Genomic DNA, 11,819 nt, shown 5'->3' with positions numbered 1-11,819 from the left:
CTGAATGAAACATACCTCCCACTCCCACTAGAGTCAGTCTGGCAGACAGGTATCCTGAAGCTTAACCCTACTTTTGATTGGAAGGGTGTTTGGATCCCTCTGGGAATCCTGATCAACAACAAATACGCTTAAATTTCATACACAGCATGAATATGACTCCATGTGGACTCAGATGTTTCGGGCACTGGTTTATCTCATGGTAAGAATGGTGACCAGTTTTGTCAGAAAGGTTTTAACACATTTAACGGCAGATAAAAATTCGGTCGCCACCAGGTGCAAACCTTGTTGCCTGGGGTGGTTGATCAGTTTTACTGATGATACTAATCTTAAGCTTTCAAATGAGTGTTTTAAAGTTTAGCAGAGATGATGGAGGATCTTAAAATCTTACTGAAATGAGACCCGGGGATTTACTGAAACATAACCAAACATAAACTAAAGCACAGTGTAAAGCTAAAACAGGGTTTGTACAATTCTACTGAGTTTGAAGCAAGTATGTGGCATTTTTTTATTTATTCCTTTATTCCTTTATTCTTGAACTCTCATACGCAGCTTTCCTGTATTTTCTTTAAGTAGTTTTAAGAACTATTTCCCCGGGCTTCTTGAAGGACATTCAAAGCTCTTCTCTGGATGTTGTCTGCCTGTTGTTCTGGTGTCCAGATGACTCCACACTGCTTCAGTAGTGTTGATGTCTGAGCTCTGGTGAGGCCAATCCATGACTGATTGTCGATGTGTCTCGGATCACTCGCATGCTGAAAAATGGAGCTGTTGCTATTCAGATGCTTTCCAAATGGTATTGCACGGTGGATCAAACTCTGAATGTAATTTTCTGCTGACCTCCTCTGTACACACTGCCGACGATTTGAAATCTTTTGAGGACACTGCAAAGTTTTCAGCTAATAGCTGTTTGGAGTCACCTTGTTGTTACAAAAATATAATTTTATACCTGTCAGACCGCCAGTAAGTGCCTAAAGATACAAGTTAAAGTTGGCTGTTTGGTAAGTTGTCTGTTATCTTTAGACAAAATAAATGATATAAATAAAAAGAAATAAAAACATTTGTTCACGTTACATTTATTTTATTCTCATACGAGCTCCATTTTTTCTCCTGCTGTTCCTGACTCTGTCCTGCTGCTCTTATTTTGAAAGTGGCAACATCCTGATGAAGTGCAGCAGATTGAAGGTTTCTTTTCTGCCTCATGAAGGTTTTCTGATTCTAATGTGGGTCTATTTTCATTAAAGACGGGAAGCTGGAGGACTGTATTTTGAGATTGTGAGATCTGCCAAAACTCAAAGATCGATTTCTGCCCCAGAAACACAGAAACATCAGAAATTAACAGATGTGTCAATAAAAACTTAATCAACATAAAATATAAAATCTATTACTGACATTTGGACAGTTTATTTTTTATTAATCTTTTCTATATTCAGGTTTATTTATGAAAAACGCTCATGACAAAAAAAAATCTTTCATTAAAAATAAAAGTAATATGAAAATTTATGTCATTTTCATTGATACTTTATATTATAAACGTTGAAAAATTATGGTGAAAAAATTGAATTACATAAAACTTAACTTTAATTACATAAAAAAAAATAAAAAAATTACATAAAAAATTAAATAACTACAAGTGTGAAGATCCTAAAAAAAAGCTGTGATGATGACAAATAAAAAAGATTTATTTTATTTAAAAAAGTAAATAAATAAAATTTGAACTTCTTTGTCAAATTGTTACTTTATTTTTACATTTTTCTACAATTTCTTCATGTGATGAAATCCTATTTTGTGTATTGATTGCTGGACATGTGTGAGACTTTTTTATTGAATTAAAATAAATGAATTAAGAGGACAAAGAGCTGATGCTCATCAGAAAACTGTTTCTTTGCTTCCAGCTGTTTTGATAGCGCTGTGCCCACCCCCACCAACATTAGCAGAACAAAAGGCACACACAAACACATAAATCACTGGCATTCTCACACTCAGACAGACAAACACTGAGACTCCTCCTGTAACTGTCTGTTCTCACATTCTCCAGCTCAGCAGGACAGAAGCAGGGAATTCTGGGAAATAAAAACCTCCTGATGTGTACTTACAGACTTCCTGCAGGTCGGCTTTTCTCTCATACACAGATTTTCCCATTTTTCCCACCAAGCGCCTGTCTGGAGCCGGTGCCTCAGCACACTCTCATTATTCATACATAAACAGCCCAGAAGCCACACAAACTGGCTCTACTGTGCTTACTGGTTACACTGGTTAAAGTATTTATGAGCACAGCCACAAACAAGGGTCGCTGACTGAAGTACTGCCCAGTATTTAAACTGTAAAACATGACATCAAGAGCAGCCATCAAAGCTGAGAGGTGATGCTGTACTTTCAATCTGTCTGTCAGACTGAGAAGATCTGAAGCCATGAATCAGCAAGTCTGTGCAGCAACTCACACCCAGCCAAGAAATCAAGCTAGTAAATGATGTAAAAGATATTTACTTCACATTAAAAGCAAGCAGACTCTATCAGATAATTCAAATAACTTAAGGTAAAGCTGCAAGTGCCAAAAACTGCAGTTCCTGTAACGGCCACTTGAGGCTGACCTCAAAAGTGAGTCAGTCCTGTAGTTTAGATCCTACTGCAAAAAATATTTTGCCGTCTATGGATAATTTTTGCCTTCATAACATCCATACAAGCAGAAACGGCCCTAACCAATCTGGCGCCCTAGGCAAGATTTTAGGTGGCGCCCCCCTACATCAGCAGTGTAGTGTAATGTTGTAACAAATAATATTTCTATTAAATAAGCTTTACTTTGCATTTTAATTAACGTGGGATTATTTTTTGTATTTAGAAATAATAGTACCAACTTTTTTTTTTTTCAACATTTGTGGCACTGGCGTGGCGCCCCCTGATGGACGGCGCCCTTAGCATTTGCCTATACGGCCTATGCCACGGGCCGGCCCTGCATACAAGGCATGATTTCTTTTTACATTAATCTTCCTGGATCACAGAAAATATAAAAGACACACATTGCTACTGTGTGTTTGTTCTGCAGTCCTGCTTTGAAGCCACCTGTTAGTTGATACTTTACAATCTGGTTGATTAATAAGAAAACCCTGATTTTAGCATAAAACCTCTATATCATCAGGAGCAATCAGACTTTGAAGAGATATTTCCATGAATGGGGCAAATACAGAAGAAGGAAAATGTACTGAATCGAATGACCTGACAGCTTTTAAGCATCAGGGACAACAACCCACCACACAGATGGAGGATATCGCTGCTTCCTGCATTCATACACCAGCGTCTTGTCTCACATGTGGGTGTGCTATTCCTTGTTTGGCAAAGGCATCAGCGGCACAAGTGAAGAAAAGCAGCTCCTTTTATTTTTACCGCCCTCAAACTGCAGATCTGCACTCCCCCTGGAGTTCAAGGAGATTAATTAAATGATTTTAATGATATTTGCATCTGTTTTTTATGACCTCTCTGGTTATTGTGTTCTTCTGCTGTTTTTCTGTTCATTGTTCCCGAAGGTTTTAATCTCACTCAAGCTGCCTGATTAAAAAAAGATGAAACATGTCAAAGGCTTTATCAAATGATCAAACGTGATTCTACAGCAGGCTGAAATCTAAAAGTGAAGGACGGTGGTGCAGAGTTAGAGTTAACACTGATTGGAAAAACATGCTTCAGCTGTTTCAGGCCAGCAGTTGATGCTTTAACGTTCACTAACAAGTTTAACAGCTGCTAAAAAAACAGCAAAATCTTAAGAAACAGATTAACAGCCATCTTTGTGAAATGACTTTTGTTAGGTTTTAATAAACAATTAGTTCCCCAGTAACTGCACATGTGCCATGAATACTTATTACTTATTACTCACAGCAAGTTTGATGTTTACAGGGTGATTCACAGAGATCGGTCCATAATGAGAACTGCAGAGTCTCTACTTAGCAGTGCGCACACACACACACACACACACACACACATGCACACACACACACACACACACACACACACATGCACACACGGCTCTGCAACATCATAAATCTGCTCTAGCACTGGTCTGTTACATAACATATTGACATGTCTGTCCAAATGCAGCAATTAGCATGACTTAAACCTGTTAAAATGACGTCTGAATCTGTGTCAGCTCTCCTCGTGTGTTGCCCACAGCATGCAGGAGAAAAAGAAAAAGAAAACCAGAGCTACATTTACACACGTGGAGTTGTATTAATAACACGCTAACTCGTTCAGAGTCCTGCAGTAAAAAGTCTCGGGTCAGCTGTTAAACACAGATTTCAGGTTTTTATGGCAGACTTGCTTTTAATCAGGAAACCTTTATGAAAAACCCACAGTGCCTTTTAATATCAGAATGGTTAGCACTTCTAACAGAAGAAACTGGTTCTCCTTCAGCTACCTCCCATTGATTGAAGCTTTCAGAGAGAAAACATGTTTATATTATGTTATTTTAGTTTCTTGCTCCTTCATCAGGCCTTTTTGTTTTTTAACTAACAAATCTGAGCTGCTTGTGGTAGATTATTGGTGATTATTGAAATGAACTGGCTGGATTTGTGCTTGTAAATCGGCACCTTATTAATAGATTATTTGGACTTTTCATTTGCTTATTTAGGATTCATTCGTTCATACAGGAGTGCGTCTGCTCCTCTCTGTCAGCCCAACAAGACGAAGCTGTAGATCTCACCTTTGGAGGGAATTCGATGTCACCAATCAGGCAAGTCACGCAGCACAAGTATGTCCAGGATCTTTTGTAAGTCTACTGATTCTCGAAGTGAGTCAATTTCTCTTTTGTTTGGTTGACAGTAGTTTTCACACTGAAACACTGGTGCTTAGTGGCTTAATGACAAATCAGATGATTTCCCAGTATCATCTCGTTTGCCGTTAGATTCTCCTGGATGTTAGGTGTCACCGCTTAGAAAATATCTCACACAACAAATAAGTGTTGGCAAGTATTGTTGCACAAACTGCAGCTTGTCCCATATGGTCTAGCGGTTAGGATTCCTGGTTTTCACCCAGGCGGCCCGGGTTCGACTCCCGGTATGGGAACCCCCTTTTTCCTCGAGTTTTTACCCAAATTTGCTGTGCAAGAAACTGCACAATCAGAATCAGAGACACTTTATTTATCCCCAAGGGGCAATTAAGATACAAATAATGACAATGACAATAAAAAGCTCTAAGTCTCTTATTTCAGTGAATATGGCGTCACTTTGGAATAACCTTTGTCGTAAGGTGCTGTTCACCACTCGGTGGGTATAAAGGGGCCCTTAACTGTTCTTTGCTCTGTAGACTGTTTCAAGTAGCTCTAAAAACCAGGACTGGGGGTACATCTTTAGTCCCCCCAGGGATCAAAATAATTTAGCAGATCTAGGCTCATGTGGACCAGAGGTGGCCAATCCCCTTCACCCCTGCTGGGAAATCACATGTTGCTTTGTTGAGCCAAACAGTCAGAGATAGTTTAGCCACACTCTTAGTAAACTCTGTTTATAGTGTGGCTGACAGAGCTAAGCTAGCTGATGTTGACTAACTAGCACAATGGAGGTGATTCGGAGCAACATGGCAGTGAGAAAGTAAACAATATTTGGCCACTTTAAGCAACTGTTGGTGAAATAACAACACAAAGTGGGCGGGACTTGAGGTAAACATCTTAACTTTCAGGTCAGCAACTTGAGCAACTACCACTGAGAGTGAAGAACACCACTGACTGACATTAGACGGTTTTCTACTGATTTTTCTTGACTTTAACCACAAAATTATTTTTTCCCTCCCCAATTTTAACGCCCCTGCCACTCTAACCTGATGCTTTTTATTGCTGTTAATGATGAGATAAAAACAAGTAAGCAACTTTTTGCTTCCTGTAGAAGAATCTTAAGCGTTACACTGAATTGTATTATTGCTTTTCGACGGTCTGTCAAAGTTGAACTGAGCATGTTTCTAACAGGAAAAGTCAGATGACACTGTTGGATAAAGGTGGTTTATGGGGAGCTGTGGTTAAGTTGGTCCATTGGAGAATCAACACAGTGGAATTTGGCACCGACCAATCAGGGCAGCTGCTGAGAGCCGGCTTCTAATTCAGGAGCAGAGAGAGTATTCATTAAACACAGAGACAGAGAGAGATAAACACCGGCTTCACTGCGGAGATTTCAAATACTTTGAGCGTCTAAATACAGAACGTGGATGAGAAACTGGATTCACACAGAGGGTACAGAGGGCACACATGCAGATGCTGTGGGAAGGAGGAGCCGTGACCTCACACTAACTGTAGAAATGCTGTAATCAGTGTCACTCTGTGGTTTTTGGTATTTAAAAGCATTTTTATTTATAAACTCTTTGCACAGCTTTAGTGTCTCCTGCATGAAGCAGATGGACCTCATTTGCTTTGAGCGCTACATTTCTGTCTGTGAAGGTCAGGTCATCATAGTACTACATTTCCCATAACACACCTGAGGCTCCCTGCACTAAATGGGGTCAGAGAGGGCGAGGTGATGCAGCCGCTGCCCCCTGCTGGAAATGCACACACACTGCACACTGGTGACAGGACGCGACCCTCATCTTTTTTCCCCACGAGGGTCTCTGTTTTGTTGTGTCTGACACCGCCGGGGGTAGAAAATAAGAGCGGGCGAGAGACTCTGACCCAGAGGGAGAGAGAGAGAACTTCAAACAGCTGATGTTTAGATGAGATATGAAACTGCAGATAAAACAGCAGACCAGTGTACTTCAGTGTGTGTGTGTGTTGTTTTTGTTTCTTCAGATGAATCTGCTCTGATATCAGAATAGATAAAAGTGTGATTTTATAAAACTAATTTTCTCCAAATTCCATTTTTCATAGTGTATGTTTGAGGTATATTTTATTTTATTTATATTTATTTAACACAATTCAGTGGCTACATCTGAACTTCAAGGATAGAAACAAAATATCGATCATATCTCACTACTATCAATCCAATATCAATACCAGCGTTGGTATCAATAGTATAGATATTTGGAGTAATTGATTTGGACCCATCTAGCCCCCCTTTAGTAGCTAATGCCCGAGTACCAAAAACTGCAGTTCCGCCTTTGGCCGCTTGAGGCAGACTCCAAAACCAAATAAGTTGTCTTAGGGTCCCAGGTTAAAATGTCCAATGTTACAGCAGAGATAAGCCTATCACAGCTATCATAGATTGAGAAGCCGGGTACATCCCGCAGACAGGTCGCTGTTCACGCCAATGTTCAATTTAGAAGCACAAATGAACGTAACGCCATGTACGTCTTTGAACTCCAGGAGGACGCCAGAGTTCACAGAAAAGAAGCTGCATGCAAAAAAAAAGTCCAGCCTGGATTCGAACTCAGGACCTTCGTGGTGTGAGGTGCTAGCGCTAACCACCGGACCAGCATGCTGCAGATTTAATTAGCTTAGCTTGGATTTTATAGACCAACACTATAATATGTGTCTGAAGAGGATGCTAAATATGAAGTATGCAATGAAAAAATGTAACTGTCCAGATCTGTAGTTGAGGAATTGCTGGAATGAACATGCTGACCGGGAGAGTCCCAGGCGTTCACACTGGCCAAGGAAGAGATTTAATATGCTTCTGATCTACGAACGCCTGCACCGTCCTTCTGACAGGGCCACAGGGCGGGGTGCTGCTGCAAGAATGGCACAAATACAGCTTGGAGCATTTCATCTCTGTCGAGTCAGATTTGCACCACGAGTAATCAGATCAGAGGTGGTGCTCCTGGTCCATGCAAGTCTGCAGGAACAGCTGGGACACGCAGCCTGCCAACAGCCCACCCGGCCTCGGTCAGCATCAGGCAGTCACGGCAGGGTGACATTGACGCTGTGCATACACTGCTTTATTGTGTTCTGAGAATTCAGTAAACTGAAGCAGTGATGAGTTGTACAAGCGAGACAAGTTAGCAATGACTAAAACCAAACTTCACCAAATATGTTCGGGTTTTCTACTCAAACAATTTGCTGAGAAATGGATAAAAAAACACACTTGACGTCTCATGACATAAAATCTGTTTCTTTTTTTTGCTACAGAGCTTGAACTGAAGAGATATATAACTTGTGACGATAAAGAAAAAGTATCTGAGGCCGTCCTCCGAGCACGTTTGACCCAAGAAACTGAAAAACCTGATCCAGGACCTGTGATTGTGTTACTTTCAGGTCAACCTGTAACCTCACCAGCAGCAGCACAGAGACAGAGGCTGAGCTCTCTGATTGGACGTGTGTCACAGCAGGGGTCTCGGGGAGTTGTAAATGGTCTTCTGTGTCAATCCGTGGCTCCGCCCTCTGAGCTGCTGTATGTGCGATGTCACTGCGACATCACCTGAACGCCACGCTGTATCGTTCAGCGGATAAAACCAGGACACTAACTCTGAATCTGAAAAGAGTCTTTAAAAAGGTCTGACCCCGTCAGGCAGAGGTGTCCTCACTACCACGGTTTTTAAACTGAAATTTATCCACACACACACACACACACACACACACACAGACAGTGCCTGGGGGTTGAAAGGTTATTGGCTGCCTGGCTGGATCTCTCAACCAATCCACTGCGAGTATTCAGAGTTGGGATTTTGTGCATTGTTGCTGTGCAGAGAATCAGCAGCGTGACCTACATTCATCCTCGACACACACACACAAACACACGCACTGTAAGAAACACACACACAGGTGCTGAGTGTGTGAATCAGTGTGTGTTTGGCTCAAAGGCACAGAGGCACCAGCTTCATCAATACTACATGTGTGTATTCTCTGGAGGGCGCGTGTGTTGTTGTGTCTCTGTGAGGGCCGGGCTGAGCTGCGGGACGCGTCCTTCACAAAGCCGAGCAGCATCCAAACCTCCTCGCTCTCTGAGATCATCACATGGCTTTAATGCTGATACAGGCAGGGACACGACGGCGTTAACTAGAGCGCCGTGCACACACAATTCTCCGATCAGTTCAACAGGAGAGACAAAGGAAACACGGAGGAGACGGTTTCTGTCGGGATGAAATCATCCCATCCAGCGTCTGTTTTCCCAAAAAAACATTCCTGCACCAAACGCTGCTTCCCGTCAGCGAGAAAAGACTCGGATCTATAAAACAAATCCAATAAAATCTGAGACATCTTCGTGTTGAACTGAAGCCAGCAGAGCCGTCTCAGTGCCGCTGCTTTTCTCTCCATCTGTCAGCACTGTCATCCGGTTTGAATAACATTTATTGAACTGCCGGAGCGCGCGTGGGCTCGGTGCTGAAGCTGACAAACTCAGGGACAAACTCCTGCCCCTCCAAGCTGCTCTCACACATGCACTGCTGCCCTGAATCTTCCTGAATTAACTTTCTGTTCATTTTGACCCAAAATATTTTGATTTTAAACCTGCATCATCTGCTCCCGGGAGAACCAGACTCACCACGGTGTTTCCTTGAAGCTTGAAGGCTCTTTAAATCTTGCTGAAGCTTTGGGAAAGGCTGAGCTCTGCTGATCCTAACAGGACTTGAGTGTGGAGTCTGTCAGCACTGTCACTGGGTCTTATTGGTATTTTGACACCTGGAACATCGGCAGGGTTTAAGGATAAATGACGGTGATGTCCTCATGAGTGGGTGTAGTAGTAGAAGACGTTGCCTGCCAGAAACTTAAAGATACTGGTGAAGGCAAAGTTTAGCTAAATCTAATTGGGCTAGTGAGGAGAAGAGGCGCTGCTCTTCTCTCCATCTGTCAACACGCTCATCCAGTTTGAATTAGCTTTATTGCATCTTTCAGGACAGCATGGAGGACAAACTTCTGCTTCCCGTCTGGCTCACACATGCTACATGCTAATCTAAAATAAACACATGGAAACAACTAAAATTAATAATTGGGGGACGCGTTGAAATGACAGCGTAGTAAAGCGAGTGCTTCACTGAAACCTGCACCTTTCTGGGCAAACACGGGGTCTAACTCTTGCCCCTCTTGGCTCACACATGCACTGCAGCCCTGACCTCTTCTAGAGACTACCTGACATATGATCACATATTAAACTGCCTTTAACACATCTGATATTTGCCCATGTGAGAACAGTGCAGGTAAGACAGATCCACACACAGGAAGAACCTCTACTCTGACCATGCTTGAGACAAGACAAGAGATTCTGCACGTGAGAGAGGAAAACGGAAAACAGCCACAGATACAAACATGAAGCCTGAGAAATGTTCTTCACTGCTGCCTGCGGCTGACAGCGATGAAGGCGTGAGCTGGGGATAGAAGAAGGAGCAACAGCAAAGAGATGAATACCATCACACCTGCAGATCGCTCAGTAACAGCCGAGGACTTCTGGTTTGTGAAGTCCTGATCGCATTCAGAGCAGTTTACTTGTTACCCATCACTCTGCAGCACACATTCACTCTGCAGCACACATTCACTCTGCACAAACTGAATATAAGAAACAAACACAGGCACAGTCATGACTTCAAAACCTCAAGCTGAAAATTTTTCTCAGCTTTTACTGTGGACGTGATTAATGCTGCACTCTCATTGCGGCTGACCCTAAAGCATACCAAACCTTATTGTCTTTCTTGGGATTAATGAGGACCATAATTTAGAGCACAAACCTCGTGTCGTAATAAATAAGAGTTGAAACAAGCGACTTGGACCATAAACTAGACCAAAAGAATTTACTGAGTTCAAAGAGACCAGGGAAGCTGCAGGGTCTTTTTTGCATGGACTTCAATACAATCAAACTTCTTTTTACAACCAGACAAGTCGCCCCCTGCTGGTCATTGGAAAGAAGGCAGGTTCAATGCGCTTCCACGTGACCTTCACTTTTCACACTACGTGCACCTTCGATCAGCTGATGAGTGTTTCCGTATCCCCGCCTATCACCGTAACCTTCTGCATCATTTGCTCCTTTCTCCCCGCGTGTCCTTGCATTATAATCAATAATGTAATCAACGAAACAGCATTTAATCTCAAACCAGATGTTTGCAGATGTTCTACATTAGCGGTCCCCAACCTTTTTTGCGCCACAGACCAGTTTATGTCCGACAATATTTTCATGGACCGGCGTTTAAGGTGTCGCGGATAAATACAACAAAATAAAACCAGTACAGGCACCAAAAAAAGGAGATTTATTCATAACACACAGGAAAAGACCCAGGGAAACCGAGTTAACTGTAAAGATGGTAAAAACCATCAATTTCACACCCGAGCCTGAACTCTCGCGGCCTGGTACCAAACGACTCACTGACTGGCCTGGGATTGGGGACCACTCTTCTACATGACTATATGCTTTATGCATCTGAAACATCTGTGGTGTCCGAGTGAATTGGTGACATCTGGAAGGACAGGAAGCAGAGGATCTGACATCACTTCCTGTTTAAATAAACTAAGGCCATCTTATTGAATCTCTCTGAGCAACATATCAGTTCACACAGAAACGACTGCAAAGCATCAAAAAGGAACTTTAAACAGGATAAAAAGGTTAAAGGTCAAATAAAGAGAAGGTAAAGGAAGCTCGGTTAGGCGAGTCATGTCAGCTCATGTTCCACACTGACCCATGTTCATGAACTTTGGGTAATGACTGAAAGAATAAAACCACAAGTATAACTCTCTCCAGCCACCTGCGCGGGGTGCCCGCGGCTGATTTAGGACTCTCAGGAGGGATTACACTTGCCGCTGAGCCGGGAGTGGCAGGGGATCCCCTAAGAGGAGCTGAAGGAGGAGAGAGAGAGAGAGAGGAGCCTGAGTGCCTCGGCTCCCTCGATGCCGCCATGAGCCTGAAACGGAATAAGCTGCTTTACTAAAACAGAGAGAGAGGAGGAAAGAAAGAGTGAAAAGTAGTGAAAAAAGGAGCAAAACAGCAAAACGAAAAGAAAAAAACAAG

At 42.4% G+C, this 11,819-nt stretch overlaps 1 non-coding gene across 1 annotated transcript; it reads left to right on the top strand.

The window, feature by feature from the left end:
- Positions 1-4,971: 4,971 nt before the first annotated feature.
- Positions 4,972-5,043, top strand: trnae-uuc (transfer RNA glutamic acid (anticodon UUC)). The gene has a single exon. It is a non-coding gene; the product is annotated as a tRNA-Glu (tRNA).
- Positions 5,044-11,819: the final 6,776 nt, after the last annotated feature.

The sequence above is a fragment of the Aulonocara sp. 'chitande type north' Nkhata Bay genome, linkage group LG20, assembly GCF_057382095.1.
Source record: "Aulonocara sp. 'chitande type north' Nkhata Bay isolate Kocher_YH1m ecotype deep benthic linkage group LG20, A_spYH_male_GT1.1, whole genome shotgun sequence".
Taxonomy (NCBI): domain Eukaryota; kingdom Metazoa; phylum Chordata; class Actinopteri; order Cichliformes; family Cichlidae; genus Aulonocara; species Aulonocara sp. 'chitande type north' Nkhata Bay.
This window is presented reverse-complemented; position numbering and strand designations above follow the sequence as displayed.